Here is a 13,417-nt window from a genome sequence, read left to right as displayed (position 1 = left end):
CATGAATCTCAGCCAGGAGCTGCCGCCCCTCCTCCTCGGAGATACATCTTTGGAGGACTCCGGTAGCGCTTTTCTTATAGAGTTCTCCGTTATGTACCTTGTAGGCCTTCGAACACTGGACAATGCGACGGGCCTCATTTTGGCCTCAGGAAGCTCCTTCCTGTTAAGGTAGGCTAGGAAGGGTTCGTCCATGGGGCAATGACTGCCATGATGAGATGTGCCGACAGTGTTATTTCGGTGGCCGAGCCTCCGATGATATCGATGGGTTTGGAATCTAGGGTGGTGTTCGGACCCGAACTAATATTGCCGCTTTCCCCATGCCACACCACAGATGGCTTAAAAATCCTTTCTAGAAAGATATTAGGTGGGACGGGGTCGCGCTTGGCGCCGATACGAGCAAGGACGCCCGCCGCTTGATTACTTTCTCGAGGCACGTGATGAAACTCGAGCCCCTCGAATCGAGCCGACATTTTTAGGACGGCATTACGATAAGCTGCCATCTTCAGATCTTTAGCATCAAAGTCTCCATTTATTTGAGATATTGCGAGATTTAAGTCCCCCGCACTGCCAGGCGCTGTATGCCCATGGAGACAGCCATCCGGAGACCGTGCAATAAGGCCTCGTATTCGGCTGCATTGTCGGAGTCTGTGTATAGTATTTGGAGCACGTACTGAACGACGTCTCCAGTGGGGGATGTTAAAACAACGCCCGCTCCTAGCCCTGCCAGCATTTTGGAGCCATCGAAATACATAAGCTAATTGGAATATGTGTCGTACTCTTTAGGGAGTTCGGCCTCTGCCCATTCGGTGACAAAGTCAGCCAGTACTCGAGATTTAATTGCTCGACGTGGTTTGTATGTAATATCAAATGGAAGGAGCTCAATGGCCCATTTGGAAATCCGGCTCGTGGCATCGCGGTTGTTTATAATGTCATTGAGGGGTACTTTGGAAGCCACCGTGATTGAACACTCCTGAAAGTAGTGACGGAGCTTTCGGGATGCCATGAAGACCGCACATGCTATCTTTTGATAATGGGGGTACCGGGATTTGCATGGTGTAGGGACTGGATACGTAGTATACTAGCTTCTGAAGCAAGAATTTGTGTCCGTCCTGTTCTCGTTCAATGACGAGCATGGCGCTCACCACCTGATGTGTTGCCGATATGTATAATAACATCGGTTCAACGATGTTTGGCGCGGCCAGGATTGGGTTGCTCGCTAGAAGGGTTTTTATTTCCTCCAGTTCGGCTCTTGCCGCGTCCGTCCACTCGAAGTGATCGGTTCACCATAGAAGGCGATAGAGTGACAGTGCATTTTCTCCCAATCTGGAGATAAAGCGGCTTCGAGCTGCGACGCAATCCGCGAGCTTTTGGACTTGTTTAAGGTCTGTTGGCGTACCCAATTGTGACAGAGCTCGGATTTTGGCTGGATTTGCTTCGATTCCTCTGTTGGAAAGGACGAAGCCCAGCAGTTTTCCAGCGGGGACGCCGAAAACGCACTTTAACGGATTGAGCTTAATGTCATACACGCGGAGCTTATCAAATGTGAGACGTAAATCGTCTATTAGTGTTTCAATGCGCCTAGTTTTGATGACGACGTCATCCACATAAGCTTCAACTGTCTTGCCGATCTGTTTCTCCTGACATGTTTGAATCATGCGTTGGTATGTGGTGTCGATGTTCTTGATCCCAAAGGGCATGGTGTTGAAGCAGAATGCGCCATATGGGGTAATGAATGTTGTTGCAGCTTGATCGGACGCCTTCATTTTGATTTGATGGTATCTGGAATATGCATCAAGGAAGCACAGTGAGTCGTGTACTGCGGTAGCATCGATGATTTGGTCAATGCGGGGGAGGGGGAAGGGATCCTTAGGGCAAGCCTTATTGTGGTCTTTAAAATCGACGCACAACCGCCAGGATTTTTCCTTCTTTGGTACAATCACCAGGTTTGCCAGCCAATCCTGATGTTTTATTTCTCTGATGAATCCGGCCTCAATTAGCTTGGCCAGCTCCTCCCCCATAGCTTGGTGTTTGGGCTCAAAAAAGCGCCACAGTGCTTGTTTGATTGGTTTGTATCCCTTTAAGATATTAAGGATATGTTTGGCCAGCTCACATGGGTTCCAGGCATGTCAGAAGGGTTCTGGGCGAATATATCCCATTTTTCGCGAAGGAAATCCCTTAGTGCGGTGTCGAACGTTGGGTCTAGTTGTGCTCCAATAGATGCTGTCTTCTTGGGGTCCATTGGGTGGACCTGGAATTTCACTATTTCTTCTGCCGGTTTGAAGGAGGTGGATTTGGGTCGTTTGTCTAAGATCACATCGCCCCTATCCACCATGGAGCACGGTGCGGTTAATTCTTGGGCCGCAAGGGCTTCGGATAATGTCCCGAGGGCCAGGGATTCGGTTTTGTTTTCGGCGCGGAGTGCTATGTTCGGATCACTGACAAGAGTGATTATGCCATTTGGTCTGGGCATTTTGAGCTTCAAATACCCGTAATGAGGTATAGCTTGGAAGCGTGTAAAAGCATCCCGCCCCAACAGGGCGTGGTGTCCGCTACTGAAAGGAGCCACTTGGAAGGGGATTTCTTCAGACCGATAATTCTCCGGTGTGATTTTTCCCGCACACCGCGCCTCCTGACTCGGAATGCTTCCTTGGAAGGTCGTGCTGCTTTGCTTGATGCGGCTCCTGTCTATTTCCATTTTGTGGAGTGTATCCTCATAGATGAGGTTTAGTCCGCTGCCACCGTCCATGAGGACTATGGTGAGTCGAAAGCCGTCCACAATGGGACTGAGGACTAAAGTGGCTGGTGCTCGGACTATCCTGTATTTTGGTTCGTCACCAGCATTAAAGGTTATAGCCGTGTCATTCCAAGGGTTTACTATGGCGATATGACACACTTCGGCGAGGCCGCGTAGTGCCCTTTTGTGCTTATTGTTTGAAGCGAATGTCTCAAAGACCGTCAGTACTCTGGGGTCATCGTCTTCTGGAGGGTGTTGCTCTGGGGTGTTATTGGTAAGGATGTCCTCGCCGCTTTTTGCTACCTGCCAGAGAATCCAACATGCTCTAAGGCTGTGGGTTGGTATGGTATCCGGTGTTGTGTGTATTTTTCATGGTCCATCGAGCCATCCCTCCAGAACGGTTCCGCACCGCGTAATGGGTTTGTATTTCTTGGCTATTGGACTGGGCGCGTCACTGGGATGCGCCCTTTTCGCCTGGACCAGTGGTTGAGTTCGGACCGATGGCTCCCAACAAGCTGCCTGATCCCTCTAGGCACTTTCCATTGCGATGTACTTCTGTATGATAGTTGCCAAGTCATCAAAGTGTAGTATGCAGTGGCGATTAATGGTGTTGAGGATTCCTTCGTTCGTGCAATTGTTGCGGAACACTGATATCGCGTCCTCGTCGCTGCAATCTTTAACCTTGTCCTCGACAAAGAGGAATCTGGCCCAGAAGTGGTGGACTGTCTCCTGAGACTGTTGTTGTATGCTCATGAGAGAGCTTATGTCTGGGTGGGTGGAATTGGATTTGGACCCTGACTCAATCGATGATCCGGAGTCTGAAGTTTTTCCAGACTTAACAGTCCGGGCTCCGGAGTATCTTCTGGTTGCCTTTGCATGTCATGTGATTCTATGTTCGCAAGGCCGGTCACCTCTTTTGCGGGTGGGTATCCGGCTCTGTAGGATCGGCAATCCGGACGTATTCCTCCTTAAGTATAGGGGAAGAGTCGCCGTCTTGCTCCTCGACTACCGCTATCTGGTGGGTGATCGGTGGATATTTGATTTCTCTTTGGTTGGGTTTAAGCCCGATCCAATCGTAATCTATGGCGATTCCCAAGGCAGCGATACGATCAAGGAGCTCGTTTAAAGATGAAAAATCCGCCGGATCCATCTGCTTGGAGTGATTGGGATCTATGCGAAGAGGATTTTCGATGGCCCCAGAGGTCATCGTCGGCTTAATGGCCGAGCGGGCGGTCATGGTAAAGCTTCCCAACCGGAGGGTTTGGCCTGGGGCCAATTCTCCTCAGGTAGTAATATTATCTTTAAGGACGAGGCGAGTCATCGATCCTGTCATCGACGGCATAGTGGAACTCTCAATGAAAGCACCAATGTCGGTGTCAAAACCGGCGGATCTCCGGTAGGGGGTCCCGAACTATGCGTCTAAGGTTGATGGTAACAGGAGACAGGGAACACGATGTTTACCCAGGTTCGGGCCCTCTCTATGGAGGTAATACCCTACGTCCTGCTTGATTGATATTGATGAATACTAGTATTACAATAGTTGATCTACCTCGAGATCGTAGTGGCTAAACCCTAGAGGTCTAGCTTGTATGGCTATGGTAATGAGTCTCTCCCCTCCGGACTAAGTCCTCCGGTTTATATAGACACCGGGAGGATCTAGGGTTACACATGGTCGGTTGCAAAGAAAGGAATCTACATATTTGGTTGCCAAGCTTGCCTTCCACGCCAAGGAGAGTCCCATACGGACATGGGTGCAGTCTTCGGTCTTGGTGTCTTCACAGCCTATCAGTCCGGCCCATGGCTAACAGGTCGAACGCCCAAGGACCCCTTAGTCCAGGACTCCCTCAGAGGCTGCAGAGTTTGTAGTTACCATCCTACAACTCACTATTGTGTTGGATAGAGCATAAACAAATAATTTTCTTGCCACCATTCGTATCTTTTTGCTAATAATCCTTATCAGTTTTCTCACTTGATGCTTGTTCATCAATATCTCATTGCCCCGTATGCAAAAAGGGTCGATACATGGATCCTTGCTAAGGGCATATGTACCTACAAGCAACAAGTCAACATTAGAAACTAACTAGTGTCCAGGCTTGGATCTATATGCACTACATTATGGAACAGCGGGGGAGTACAAGCCGAGGGATGAAGCTAACCTCGGTGGAAAATGGTGGCCACTCCCATTGTTGTCCTACATAAGTAGTGGAAAGGCATGGTAAGTACAACAATCTTAACATCAAACAAATATAGCAAAGGTAAACAACATCATCTCCAAATCATAGCTTGAATGTGTTGGTTTCAGTATGCTGTTAAAGAAGATATATAATGGAAGGCAATGTTACCAACAGCAGGCTTAACAGCCATCAAATATTGCAATTCAAACTAGTATTGTTGAAAATGAATAGAACGTAGGTAATGCTTAAACATCACACTGGATAAATGTGTGAAACTGAAATAAAGGGCATGTGTTGACTACACCAGGAATAACTAGAACCAAGTATAGCCGTTCAAACTGGTACTGATGTAGTCGAGCGGCATAGTTCCAACTTGCACATAATGAACAACACATTGTGAATGACTGAAATAAACAAGGCATAAGTGACCAGTATAACAACCAAATATAGCCATTGAAAACTGGACAGAGTCTCACTGCAACCAACCTAACAAGCAAATATAGATAATCAAGGCATATGCTTGAAAACTGGACAAATGCTCACTTCAACCAACCTAACAAGCAGATAAAGATAAACAAGGCATCTTCTTGATAACTGGACAAATGCTAAAAAAAGCAATCTAACAACCAAATACAGATAAACAAGGCATCTGCTTGATAACTTGACAAATGCAAAAAAGCAACCTAACAACCAAATACAGATAAACAAGGCATCTGCTTGATAACTGGACAAATGCTCACTGCAACCAAACTAACAACCAAATACATATAAACAAGACATCTGCTCGATAACTAGAAAAATGCTCACTCCAACCAACCTAACAAGCAAATATAGATAAACAAGGCATCTACTCACTATAAACAACCAAATATAGCCATTCATGAAACTAAAGTGGACAATTCATACTTAAACATCACATAGACCTATTGCACAATACCTTTTGCATAACTGAAATAATTAAACAAGGCAAAGTTAAAGCACCACACGACAAATGCTACAACAACAAAGGGTACGGGTTGGCAAGCTAGAAAAGGTAAGATTTACTGATAGAATGTTGCCTCATATTTCATGGACGGGATCCTTTCAGTTGCAAGAGCACAGACCCATGGTGCGCACTCTGATGTCACAGATGGGCTATTTCACCTTGGAAGAACCTTCATGGGTGCCCTCCTTGTGGTCGTGGTCGATGATATCTGACTTGGCAATTGAGGATCCCAAGCCACCGCCGTAGAACATGTCCTGCAGAAATGACAAAATGGGCTCGATGGCGTATAAAGCTCGCAAATCCTTGACCGCTTGGCGGAGGAGATCACCGGCATGGCTGTCGAACAGATCGATGGTGGTTGAACGAGAGGGGTTGGGATGGACCACTTAACCTGTGACATGGCCCGCGTGAAGCCGTCGGTGTGGACAAGCTTGAAGTTGTAGCCAACTTTCCCGAGATACAGTAATATGCTAGCCCGCTGACATGAAGCCTTCGACATGGCAACGTAGTCAATGTCTTCGCCGACATCCGTGGCAACGTTTTACTCTGCGATCGACAAGTCGGGGCGAACGGCGGCCACCTTGCCAACATCCACCGGAGAGGCCATGAAAACCTCTTCTTAGCTGAACGCTTAGGCTGTGACATTCTGGAGCAAGGGATGTGGATCTGGCGGGGAGGGATACCGCATGCCTCATCTAAAAACTCAGGGGGAGTGGGGCGACGGTATGGGAATCGCTGGGTAACCTGAACTTTATTATCTAAGCTAGGAGGAACGAGCAGACCGGTAGGGGTTGGCAGCGGCGCCGGCGGCCGTCGCGAGCTTGGGTTCGAGGGGGGAGGGGACGGGTGGGGGCCCATGGTTGCGTGTGTCGTTGAAGATCGATGAGAGGGGCAGAAGTCAAGAACCACGTGGAAGTGGCCAAATATATGTACGAATATTGGGGATGTTTAAAACTTTAAATAGACAATGAATAACTTTGGTGGAACCTGCCTCGCAAACCAGAAAGCACCCTAACAACCACCTAGCTAGGATATATATAATGACATAATGTCGTACCTAGCTAGGATGCTTGGCCCACCACCTCCCACTTCGTGTCAGCGGGGAAGATGCATGTAATGATTAGTACTTTGGTCATACATGCATGTCGCCTGACCTACCATAAGATGGACCAATGAATCTAACGTTTGGTCAAATGATAATTGTTGTTGTCGATAAACTGCTTGGGCCAATAGATTGAACCATCATAAATATCGCATGAGAGGGACCACAAAACCAGCACCTCTTCCATGCGGCCAAAATGATGTACGTTGGAAGGGGTGATGTGTGTTTGCAATATAGAATAATGTACAATTTAGATGTGGTGCCTACCTCTCGATACAGACAACCATGAAGGCAAGGTAGTTAAGGACGAGATACGCAGGGTTTGTGTTAGGGAACGTAGTATTTCAAAAATTTCCTACGATCAAGCAAGATCTATCTAGGAGAATCATAGCAATGAGCGGGCTGAGTGTGTCCATGTACCCTCATAGACCGAAAGCGGAAGCGTTTAGTAAGGCGGTGGATGTAGTCGAACGTCTTCATGATCCAACCGATCCAAGTACCAAACGCTTGGCACCTCCGTGGTCTGCACACGTTCAGCTTGGTGACGTCCCTCGAACTCTTGATCCAGTTGAGGCCGAGGGAGAGTTTCATCAGCACGATGGCGTGGTGATGGTGATGATGAAGTTACCGACGTAGGGCTTCGCCTAAGCACTACGACAATATGACCGAGGTGGAAAACTGTGGAGGGGGCACCGCACATGGCTAAGACAAATCTTGGAGTGCCTTTGGGGTGCCCCCCTACCCACTTATATAAAGGAGGGGGAAGAGAAGGCCGGCCTAGGAGGGGCACGCCTATAGGGAGAGTCCAATTAGGATTCCTAATCCTAGTTGCGGTCCCCTTCCGTTTCCAAGAGGGGAGGGAGGGAAGGAGTAGGAGAGGGAGAAGGAAAGAGAGGGGGCGCCGCCCCCTCCCTAGTCCAATTCGTACTTGCCATGGGGGGCGCGCGGCCACCCCTTGAGGCCCTTCTCTCCTCTCCTGTATGGACCATTAAGGCCCACTACTTCCCCCGGCGAATTCCCGTAACTCTCCGGTATTCCGAAAAATACCCGAATCACTCAGAACATTTCCAGTGTTCGAATATAGCCTTCCAATATATTGATCTTTACATCTCGACCATTTTGAGACTCCTCATCATGTTCGTGATATCATCTGGGAATCCGAACAACCTTCCGTACATCAAATCACATAACTCATAATACAAATCATCATCTAATGTTAAGCGTGCGGACCCTACGGGCTCGAGAACTATGTAGACATGACCGAGACACATCTCCGGTCAATAACCAATAGCAGAACCTGGATGCTCATATTGGCTCCTACATATTCTACGAAGATCTTTATCGGTCAAACCGCATAACAACATACGTTGTTCCTTTGTCATCGGTATGTTACTTGCCCAAGATTCGATCATCGGTATCCTCATACCTAGTTAAATCTCGTTACCGGCAGGCCTCTTTACTCGTTCCATAATGCATCATCCCTTAACTATCTCTTTAGTCACATTGCTTGCAAGGCTTATTGTGATGAGCATTACTGAGAGGACCCAGAGATACCTCTCCAACAATCAGAGTGACAAATTCTTATCTCGGTCTATGCCAACTCAACAAACACTATCAGAGACACCTGTAGAGCATCTTTATAATCACCCAGTTAAATTGTGACATTTGATAGAACACTAAGTGTTCCTCCGGTATTCAGGAGTTGCATAATCTCATAGTCATAGGAACATGTATAAGTCATGAAGAAAGCAATAGCAACAAACAAAACGATCATAGTGCTAAGCTAACGGATGGGTCTTGTCCATCACATCATTCTCTAATGATGTGATCCCGTTCATCAAATGACAACACATGTCTATGGCTAGGAAACTTAACCATGTTTGATTAATGAGCTAGTCAAGTAGAGGCATACTAGGGACACTCTGTTTGTCTATGTATTCACACATGTATGAAGTTTCCGGTTAATACAATTCTAGCATGAATAATAAATATTCATCATGATACAAGGAAAACTAAATAACAACTTTATTATTGCATCTAGGGCATATTTACTTCAGTCTCCCACTTGCACTAGAGTCAATAATCTAGTTCACATCATCATGTGATTTAACACCAATAGTTCACATGTTTATGTGATTAGTTCACATCTCCGTGTGACTAATACCCAAAGGGTTTACTAGAGTCAATAATCTAGTTCACATCGCTATGTGATTAACACCCAAAGAGTTATCATGTTTTGCTTGTGAGAGAAATTTAGTCAATGGGTCTACCACATTCAGAGCCGTATGTATTTTGCTGATTTTTCTATGTCTATAATGCTCTGCACGAAGCTACTCTAGCTAATTGCTCCCACTTTCAATATGTATCCAGATTGAGACTCAGAGTCATCTAGATCGGTGTCAAAACTTTCATCGACTTAACTCTTTACGACGAACTTTTTGTCACCTCCATAACCGAGAAACATATTCTTATTAAACTAAGGCTAATTTTGACCGATGTCTAGTGATCCACTCCTGGATCACTATTGTATCCTCTTGCCAAACTTTTGGTGAGGTACACAATAGGTCTGGTACACAACATATCATACTTTATAGAACCTATAGCTGAGGCATAGGGAATGACTTTTCCTCTTTCTATTATCTGTCGTGGTCGAGTTTTGAGTCTTTACTCAACTTCACACCTTGCAACACAGGCAAGAACTCCTTCTTTGAGTGTTCCATTTTTGAACTACTTCAAAATCTTGTCAAGGTATGTACTCATTGAAAAATATATCAAGTGTCTTTATCTATATCTATAGATCTTGATGCTCAAGATGTAAGTAGCTTCACCGAGGTCTTTCTTTGAAAAACTCCTTTCAAACACTCCTTTATGCTTTCCAGAAAATTCTACATCATTTCTGATCAACAATATGTCATTCACATATACTTATCAGAAAGGTTGTAGTGCTCCCACTCACTTTCTTGTAAATATAGGCTTCACCGCAAGTCTGTATAAAACCATATGCTTTGATCACTTTATCAAAGCATATATTCCAACTCCCAGATGGTTGCACCGGTTCATAGATGGATCACTGGAGCTTGCACACTTTGTTAGCACCTTTAGGATTGTCAAAACCTTCTTGTTGAATAATATACAACTCTTCTTTGAGAAATCCATTAAGGAATGTAGTTTTGACATCCATTTGATAGATTTCATAAAATATGGCAATTGCTAACATGATTCAGATAGACTTAAGCATCCCTATGAGTGAGAAAATCTCATCGTAGTCAACATCTTGAACTTGTCGAAAACCTTTTGCGACAATTCGAACTTTGAATATAGTAATACTACTATCAGCGTCTGTCTTCCTCTTGAAGATCCATTAATTCTCAATGGCTTGCCAATCATCGGGCAAGTCAACCAAAGTCCACACTTTGTTCTCATACATGGATCCCATATCAGATTTCATGGCCTCAAGCCATTTTGCGGAATCTAGGCTCATCATCGCTTCGTCATAGTTCGTAGGTTCGTCATGGTCAAGTAAGATGACTTCCAGAACAGGATTACCCTACCACTCTGGTGCAGATCTTAATGTGGTTGACCTACGAGGTTGGTAGTAACTTGATCAGAAGTTTGATGATCATCATCATTAGCTTCCTCCCTAATTGGTGTAGGAATCACTGGAACTGATTTCTGTGATGAACTACTTTCCAATAAGGGAGTAGGTAAAGTTACCTCATCAAGTTCTACTTTCCTCCCACTCACTTCTTTCGAGAGAAACTCCTTCTCTAGAAAGGATCACTACTAGGGAAAAGGCCAGCAGCGCGGGTACCCGCGCTACCAATAAGGCGCTATGGCTAATGTATAGCAGTAGCGCTGGTCCACCCGCGCTACTGCTACACAAGTGTTGCAGCAGCGTGCTTAAAGGAACCTCGCTGCTGCTAATAGCTATAGCGCACTTCCCATGTGCGCGCTACTGCTACAACCGCGCTGCTGCTAACTTTGCTCCACTCGCTACTGCTAATTTTAGTAATTTTTTGTTTTTTTTCGGCATATTTGTTTTGTATTTGAAGAGGCTTTATAGAAGAATCTTTAGCACATACAAATGTCATCATGATACACATTCAAATGCCTGCGAGACCACAATTGTAATCATAGCATATACATACAAATAGTCTCGTCATAATCATCATCCAACACAAAGTGGTATCTTGTCATCATCTCGAAAATAGCGATACATGCAAGTCTCGAATACTTGCAACTACAACGTCATCCATCTAAACAAAGGTATACCCGAGAAGAGCTATCACTATGAGTGAGAGCGGAACTATGCAGTACATGCGATGGCGGTTACAAGTCCTCTCTCGCGCTAGCGTGAACCTCAAGTAACTAGCTTCTCCTTCTTGTCTGCTTTTGAAGCCTTTATGGCTGGCGTCCGAGAACCCATTCACTTGCGCCTGACACTCATGCCACTCGTTGTACACCCCCGGAACCTTCTCTTTGTACACGACATAGCAGTTCCATCTCGCCATCAAGAAACTAGGTACCTGTTAGAGATGCATGTTCATGAAGAGGATGTACAATCATATATATGCAACAAAATATACTAGAGAACACCTAAAAAGAAAGGGTTAGCAACTAGATGCAACATACAGTATGCAAATTAATTAACTAGAGGTACGCAGGTCATCGTACGCAAACTAACATAGTAGCGTTACGCAAGTTCGGCAGGGATCGTGGACATCACAAAGTTGCATCACTACAAATAGTATACAAGTTCAACCGACACATATCATCATCATCGGCATCATAAATCACTAGAAGTTCCATCCTTCCATATCATCGAGGATGGACCCTAGCTGCTTGAACGGTGTGAGGTCTAGACGTTGCATGCCTATGCGAGTTCGGACGTCAGCTCGAGATATAGGGCCATGGTGGAACATCCCCTTCTCATCGACGACTTCTTTCATGATGATCGTCGCAATGTCGCTTTGGATGAGAAAGAAGTCATCCCTAAGTTTATAATCCGCTTCTCCATGAGATTCTAGCCACTTGTGGATATGATCATCATTTCTGCTTCTCATGCGAAGCTTTTGGTGATCCGTGTTGAACTGAATCATGAGATGGAGGATGTACAATCCATCCTTCTTTCTTGGTTTTGGGACTTGGATGCAGGAGAAGTTAGTTTTATGCGCGAAACCCATCTTCTTGTTCCTTTGTTTCCTAATCTGCATGTGGCCACCTCTAAAGCTGAAGCCTTGGAGAGCATCATCTAGAATATTCATTATGTGGGTGTAGTCTTTTTTCTCGTAGTCTCTGGAAGGGTCAAAATACATGGCGTGGGAGACTTGCGGATAAAGAACGATAAGGATGGCGCTCCAGTTGCTGCGGGGAAAAGACGCCTCAAATTATTCCCCATAGAGAGAAAAGGAATGATTGAAATGTATGAAAGGGTTGTTCAAAACTGACTTCCTTTGGATGATAAGGCACGAGGACAATTTCCCGGTCCTTATTCTGTACCATGAAGTTTTGGAGGTAGTCCCTAGCAGTTTCACGCTCAAAGTCACCGAGACTCAAGAAAGACTCGTGCATGTAGTACGGATCCGCCACACAGATTTGCGAGACTTCTTCACTGTTCATGACAGAGCTCATATGTAGCGCAAAAAGGCCGACAATTGTAAAATCGATCCGCCTTGTCAGAAACATCTCAAATATATGGTCAAACCGCAGGAAGAACACCTCCGCGGGCCTTGTCTCGAAGTAGCACTTCCCCTCAGGCACACGAGCCGCATATGTCGGGTATCCTAGATCCTTTGAGGCTAGTAGGCTTTTCTCAGTCGACAACACATGGTCGTGCAGTCTCCTGAGATCCCCTGATAGTGCCTCCAGCGGTTTTGGCGGTAGCCTCAGCTCGCCCATGAGATGGAACATGGCCGCACCTTTCACGGGTACACGCTCTTCAGAATGCATCGTTTGGTTGCTATGTGCTCTGGCTTGTTTGGAGGCAGCTATCTTCCCTGATCTCTTTCTCTCCTTTTTCTTGGGCACAGCTTCTAGACCCTTCCTTAACCCCTGCCCCAGTGTTCCCGGGCTAAGTACTGTACGACCCTCGCGCTGGGATAGTTGAGCATGTGTTGAGGCGGCATCTTCAGGCGTGTCCTGTGAGGATTTCATGAAGAGAGACTTTTTGCAATCCCAGCTACGACCTTCCTGCCCGGGCATATCATCCATATCCTCATTAGCAAGCTGATAGCACGATTCGTCATATGGTTGACTCATCAATTCTATGTCACATTCATACGCGTTTGTATTGAGGAAATCCATAGGGTCGACCTCCGTCTCATCATCCATTCTCTGTTCTACAGGACAAATTACATCAGCCAGCACTATTGCACACCCTTCATCATGTCGTCCGCCGCTCTCACCCGGCACTACAGGAGCTG

This window comes from Triticum dicoccoides, chromosome 4A (assembly GCF_002162155.2).
Source record: "Triticum dicoccoides isolate Atlit2015 ecotype Zavitan chromosome 4A, WEW_v2.0, whole genome shotgun sequence".
NCBI lineage: Eukaryota > Viridiplantae > Streptophyta > Magnoliopsida > Poales > Poaceae > Triticum > Triticum dicoccoides.
The sequence above is the reverse complement of the archived record's forward strand: the minus strand, read 5'-3'. Positions refer to the sequence as shown.